Raw genomic sequence first — 6,674 nt, 5'->3', positions numbered from 1 at the left:
ACCACTTGCAAGACCCGAGAATGGTGTTCGAGCGACTTCGGAGATATCAACTTCGAATGAATCCATTGAAATGTGCCTTTGGAGTTACCCCGGAAAATTCCTTGGTTTCATTGTTCGACATCGAGGAATCGAAATTGATCAAGCCAAAGTTGATGCGATTTTGAAAATGCCCGAGCCTCGAAATATTCATGAGTTAAAAAGTCTGCAAGGGAAGCTAGCTTACATTAGGAGATTCATTTCGAATTTAGCTGGAAGGTGCCAACCATTCAGTCGTCTCATGAAGAAGGGCGCTCCTTTCAAGTGGGATGAGGCATGTACTAATGCCTTCGAGAATATCAAGTCATATTTAATGAAGCCTCCAGTTCTAGTAGCCCCGTACTGAAAAACCATTGATCTTTTGTACATTTCAAAGACAAGAAAGGTCGGTTGGAGCGTTGTTGCCCAAGAGAATAGTGAAGGGGAAAGAAAATTCTCTTTACTACTTGAAGCGAGAATGATGACACCTAATGAGCTGAATTACACGCCAATTGAAAAGTTGTGTTTGGCGCTAGTCTTCTCGATTCAAAAGCTGAAGCACTACTTTCAAGCTCATAGTGTTAACCTCATTTCCAGAGCAAATCCCATTAAGTTTGTGATGTCAAAACCAGTCCTCAGTGATCGACTAGCAAGGTGGTACCTCCAGTTTCAACAATTTGAGATCACATACATCCCTCAAAAGGCCGTCGTAAAAGGACAGGCATTGGTGGACTTCTTGGTGGATCACCCGATACCTGATGATTGGGAGCTAACCGATGAACTTCCTGACGAAGATGCAATGGTCGTTGAAATTCAACCTCCGTGGAAAATGTACTTTGATGGTGCTGCACAACATGATGGAGCTGGTGCTGGTGTGGTGTTTGTTACTCCACAGGGAGAAGTTCTACCATACTCCTATTTGTGGATAACGAAATTTTATTGAAATTAAATCCATAAGAAATTCGGATTATAGTAAATTCAAAATATATTAGTCCAAATAAATATTATGGGCTAATATAATTGGGTTAATTAGTTAGGTCCAGTAAATATGGATTTAATTAGAGGAGTTCAAATGCATTGGGCTAGCCCATTTAATTAGGCTACAAATGATGAGCCTACTTTGTCAAGCCCAATATATCATCTTATCCAAGGGGCCCATATTGGTGTCACGTGTCAAATGACATGGCATGCCAAGTCAAACGAAAGATCCAATAGGATCATGCCATGTGTCAAAATGATGCAGCATGCCTAGTCAAATCAAAGGCCAATGAAGATGCGCCACGTGTACAAGTGACATGTTCCGGCCAATCAAATATCGACATATCGACTAAATCCGATTGGTCGAAAGAAACTCCGTCCTTATCACAACTCCTCCATCCTACAACTATAAATAGGGGTCTCATAATTCAGAAAAGAGGACAGAAATTCTAACAAGAATCCAGGGAGAGCTTGTGGATCAAACGCCGCAGATTTCTCTACAAGCTGAAAGCATTCAAGCACTCAAGTATTTCTCTAGAAGTTCTAGAGATCCAGACGAAGATTCAAGACCAAGCTCAAAAGCCCTTGAATTCAAGTCCAAGTCAAAATCAAATCCATCAAGTTCAAGACCAAGCTCAAAAGCCCTTGAATTTATTGTTGAAAAGACGAATCAGAGGAATCATAGAGATTGTAACACTCATATTTTGAAATCAAATACAACGATTGTTGCGATATTTTCCTGTCTTGATTACTATTTTCTCGACGCGAATTTTATGTGTCTACAAATACCGGCACGCCCGGGGACAATCTCTACCTCTCATCTCAACTTTTCAATTATCAAAGTTTAACAACATCAAGATGACGAGAAGATCAACTCCAAATCAATTTCCTCTAAGGCTGCTAACTCCAAGTTCTCTCCGATGTGGAAAGCATCCTCGACATTACCTTTGGAAGCATTGGACCCGATTCAAGGAGCAAAGCAAGCATGTTGGGACAACAAGCACTCCAAGTGTCATCTGTTACAACTCCTGTTTTTGGATCTTCATCTCCAAAAGGAGCGAGATCCTCTACTGATTCATTGGAGGAAGGAAGCAGCATCGCTGAAAAGATTAAGAAGACTCTAGCTCTACTTGATCTCTCTGGATCCAAGAACTCTGCTATGAAGGAAGATGACGATATTTCAAGTGACGGATCCTCTCCACTCACACCACATGAAGTAGGCCAGTCAAAGATCAACTTATGCGATAATCCATGCTATTCTCCAACATCCCCAACAATCATGCAAGTATCAAGACAGGATTATCAAAGTTTAACAACATCGAGATGACTTCAGAGAAGATCAACTCCAAATCAATTTCCTCTAAGGCTGCTAACTCCAAGTTCTCTGCTGATGTGGAAAGCATCCTCGACATTACCTTTGGAAGCATTGGACCAGTTACAAGGAGCAAAGCAAGCATGTTGGGACAACAAGCACTCCAAGTGTCATCTGTTACAACTTCTGTTTTTGGATCTTCATCTCCAAAAGGAGCGAGATCCTCTACTGATTCATCGGAGGAAGGAAGCAACATCGCTAAAAAGATTAAGAAGACTCTAGCTCTACTTGATCTCTCTGGATCCAAGAACTCTGCTATGAAGGAAGATGACGATATTTCAAGTGACGGATCCTCTCCACTCACACCACATGAAGTAGGCCAGTCAAAGATCAACTTATGCGATAATCCATGCTATTCTCCAACATCCCCAACAATCATGCAAGCAATGGTAACTAACACTTCGTCAATGGAGGAGACACTGGCAAACTTGGCAAAGGTGATTGATGGCTTGGCCAAGCATGTGCAAAACCAAGACGCTCGAATTGAGAAGTTGATGGACAAGATGGATGGATTAATGGAGGGAGAATCCAGCCACGCACCTGGGAAAGGTCCAAAAGCACAAGAGACTGAACCTCGTGCAAAACAAGTACCACCTACCAAGGAAATTCTTGTTTCTTCTGAAGGGATGATTCCGCTTGACCGACTAAAGGAGTTCATCGAAGGGACTATCAAGGATAAGTACGAAGTTGCTGCCAAGTCTTCATTTACTTACGCAAAGCCGTACACTACAAGAATTGATAGCTTCAAGATGCCGCGGTTATCAACCTCCCAAATTTCACAATTTGAAGGCAAAGGAAATCCAAAGCAACATGTTGCACATTTTGTTGAAACATGTAACAACGCGGGACCTATGGAGACTATCTCGTCAAACAGTTCATCCGCCCTCAAAGGAAATGCCTTCGTCGGTACACTCGATCTTGAGCCTAATTCTATCGATAGTTGGGAGCAACTAGAGCTTGGGGAGTTCCTCAATCGCTTTTATAGCACAAGGCATACCGTGAGCATGGTTGAGCTTACAAGCACTCGCCGGAGGAAGGGCGAACCGTTATCGATTTCATCAACCAATGGAGAAATGCGAGTCTAAGCGCAAAGATAGGCTCGGCGAAGCTTCGCGATAGAGACGTGTATCCAAGGAATGCACTGGGGACCTTACGGCATCTTGCAAGGAATTAAGCCAAAGTACTTTGAAGAACTAGCTACTTGTGCTCATGAGATGAATTTGAGCATGTCTTCCACTAGAAATGAAGTAATGCCTGTGTACGACCCCTGCAAAGGAAAGGACAAGCAGAACCCAAGAAATGAGCAAATTTGTTCCCAGTGACAACAAAGAATCTATGAACGTCAATGTCTCACCCGTAAAGTTTACTACGAAGGTGAGCAAGAAGAGTAGTATGAAAGCAACTTCCTTCCAAGATAACAAAAGTCGAAAGTCGACCTTGAAGGAGATGCAAGAAAAAGAATACCCCTTCCTGGATTCTGATGTCCCTGAAATTTTCGATGAATTACTTGACCTGAAACTCATTGAGTTACCAGAGATGAAGCGGCCCAATGAAGCTGGAAGAACAAAGTTATCATCGACTTGTGGGTCATCCTCTTGAGAAGTGCTTTGTCTTCAAGGACAAAGTTATGCAGTTGGCTAATGAAAACAAGATTCTGCTTGATGATGAGAAGGCAAGTTCGAATCAAGTCTCTATCACCTTTGGCTCTTTCGATCCGATCCAGATATGCAGCTTTGAAGAACATGAGAGAGGACCATTGGAGGAAGATAGAACCCAAGTTGATGAAGCCAATGATGAAGGTTGGATTCTGGTGACTAGGCGAAGACGCTGTAAAACAAGTCCACTAAAAGAATCATCTAAACAACCAACAAGGAAAAGGATGGTCAGAAGACTAAGAAGGTAAATCAGTTGAGCGTCCGAAGAAATCAAAAATGGAGGAGAACTACCACCAAGAACCACGACGTCCTGTGACTTTGGGGGAATTCCTACCAAGCTGGTTCCGCAACGAGACAGCTCGAGACAACATTGAGGCATCATGCTTCAATACTGATAAAGAGGAAGCAAATGATGAAAGCCTATCAACCTTGTCTCTGTCATCATCTGAAAAGCTCGTTGAATCTTCTTCGAAAGAGGTAGACACATGTGATACAAGAATCACATTCACAGACGACGATCTTCTACTTGGTGAAACACTACATAATCGTCCATTGTACATGGTGGGTTATGCCCTCGAGAAGAGGATAAACAGAATATTGATAGATAATGGATCTGGACTTAACATTCTTCCTATTCGTACAATGAAGGAACTTGGCATCACAACAAAAGAACTTTCTGAAAGCCGCTTGATGATACAAGGATTCAATCAAGGGGGGCAACGAGCCATAGGTCTTCGTCAAAGTAGATATCACCATCGAAGATTTGCGATCAAGTGCATGGATGCATGTCATCGACGCAAAGACTTCGTATAATATGTTGCTTGGCGGGCCATGGATACACGAGAACAAAGTTGTCCCATCCTCCTACTATCGTTGTTTGAAGTATCTGAAGGCAAGTGTCGAAAAGAAGATATTCTTTGATGATAAGCCATTTACTGAAGCAGAGTCACACTTCGTCGATGCGAAGTTCTACTTGAAGAACTACATTGTGAAAGAAGTAAAAGTCGACGATATCATAACGACCAACAGTGAGAAGGTCGCAACTAAAAGAGCTGATGAGACCATTAGAAAAGATGGAGTCGATGCTGAGGTGCCGCACCCCAGTCGGAATAAAGGAGACATTGTGTCTTTGAAAAAGAAGAGTAAGACAACTCCCGTGCTCTGCTATGTTCCAAAGTTGAAGAAAGAGGAAGGGCAACCATCTGAAGCTCAAGGAAATGTGCTAGGGGGGCTAACTCTCCCTATCAGACGGATTGACGCAATAAATTTGTCCTCAAAGCTACTTGGAGACTTCGTGACTCAGAATTCGCCACAAAATAGAATTTGTAGACAATAAAATTCGCGTCGAGAAAATAATAATCAAGACAGGAAAATATCGCAACAATCGTTGTATTTGATTTCAAAATATGAGTGTTACAATCTCTATGATTCCTCTGATTCGTCTTTTCAACAATAAATTCAAGGGCTTTTGAGCTTGGTCTTGAACTTGATGGATTTGATTTTGACTTGGACTTGAATTCAAGGGCTTTTGAGCTTGGTCTTGAATCTTCGTCTGGATCTCTAGAACTTCTAGAGAAATACTTGAGTGCTTGAATGCTTTCAGCTTGTAGAGAAATCTGCGGCGTTTGATCCACGAGCTCTCCCTGGCTTCTTGTTAGAATTTCTGTCCTCTTTTCTGAATTATGAGACCCCTATTTATAGTTGTAGGATGGAGGAGTTGTGATAAGGATGACTTTTTCGACCAATCGAATTGTCTGACATGTCGATATTTGATTGGCCGGAACATGTCATTTGTACATGTGGCGCATCTCCATTAGCCTTTGATTTGACTGGGCATGCTGCATCATTCTGACACGTGGCATGATCACATTGGCTCATTCGTTTGACTTGGTGTGCCACGTCATCTGACATGTGGCACCAATTTGGGCCTTTTGAATAAGATGACATCTTGGGTTTAGTACAGCGGGCTCATCATTTATAGCCCAAATTAATGGACTAGCCCAATGACATTGGATCATTAATCAAGTCTATATTTATTGGACTTAAATGATTAACTCAATTATATAGCCCATAATATTTATTTGGACTAATATAATCCAATTTATTTTGTGGATTTAAATTTAATAAAATATCATTGTCTACAAATGCCCCCTACTTCAAGACTTATCGGGTTGTAGACTTCTCGAACCTCGTAGATAAGGCTTGAAGTAAACATTAAAACTTATGGCTACACTTGAGCTCTTGAGTCAAATTGCAATTTGCCTGTGGCAAATGTTAAAACTTCCTAGCTTAATAATTCTGGAATCCTTCTTTTATGTTGTTGATGAAAGACCCATGTATTTTCCTTAAGTTGTTATGCCTTCAATGTTGGGCTTTAGAAAATTGATTGTTGTAAATGCTTTAAAATCCACCTGCCAACGTGAGTTACCACAGAAGCCCAAATTGCTACATTCTTTTTGACATGGCCCACGTAATCAAAGATGTGCTAATAATTTCCTTGAATAAATCCACGTTATAAGGCAATTGAGGAGCATGAAATTCGGTTGCTGTTTCCAACAAGGAGACAAGTAGTTGTTTCCAACAAGGAGACAAATATGTAGTTTGATATTACTAGGACACGGAAAGTAATTCCTGCTAGGATTCTTTCTTGAGTT

The sequence above is a fragment of the Lycium ferocissimum genome, chromosome 7, assembly GCF_029784015.1.
Source record: "Lycium ferocissimum isolate CSIRO_LF1 chromosome 7, AGI_CSIRO_Lferr_CH_V1, whole genome shotgun sequence".
NCBI classification, from domain to species: domain Eukaryota; kingdom Viridiplantae; phylum Streptophyta; class Magnoliopsida; order Solanales; family Solanaceae; genus Lycium; species Lycium ferocissimum.
Note: the sequence above shows the minus strand (reverse complement) of the source record.